Below are 400 nucleotides of genomic sequence, written 5' to 3'. Positions count from 1 at the left end.
ATATTTTATTCCTACTTATAAGCTATCAACTGAAAACTTGTTAGTTAAAGGCATAATACCTCCCCGTGGCATACTTGGATTTTGATGGCAGATACATCCTATAACCTTCCCAAAGGACTAAATCTGTAATGGAGGAATTCCAGACAACCTGACAAAAACAGGGGACCTGTATAGTGGGCCATGAATTTACCTATCAAGCAAGTTTTGTCACTATAAAATATATTAAAATACATGCATATATATGTATAATAATATTAGGTACCTCCTGCATTGGGCACTTTTTTTTTTAAGACCTGAAGCCATTCCACAGCCGTGCCTGCAGTGGGGTTGCTCAGGCCTACATTGGGCACTTTTGATAGGTCATCCCCCAGCCTCACCACAATCCCGTAAGTGAGACATC

This window comes from Mandrillus leucophaeus, unplaced genomic scaffold (genome assembly GCF_000951045.1).
Source record: "Mandrillus leucophaeus isolate KB7577 unplaced genomic scaffold, Mleu.le_1.0 Scaffold39, whole genome shotgun sequence".
Taxonomy (NCBI): domain Eukaryota; kingdom Metazoa; phylum Chordata; class Mammalia; order Primates; family Cercopithecidae; genus Mandrillus; species Mandrillus leucophaeus.
This window is presented reverse-complemented; position numbering follows the sequence as displayed.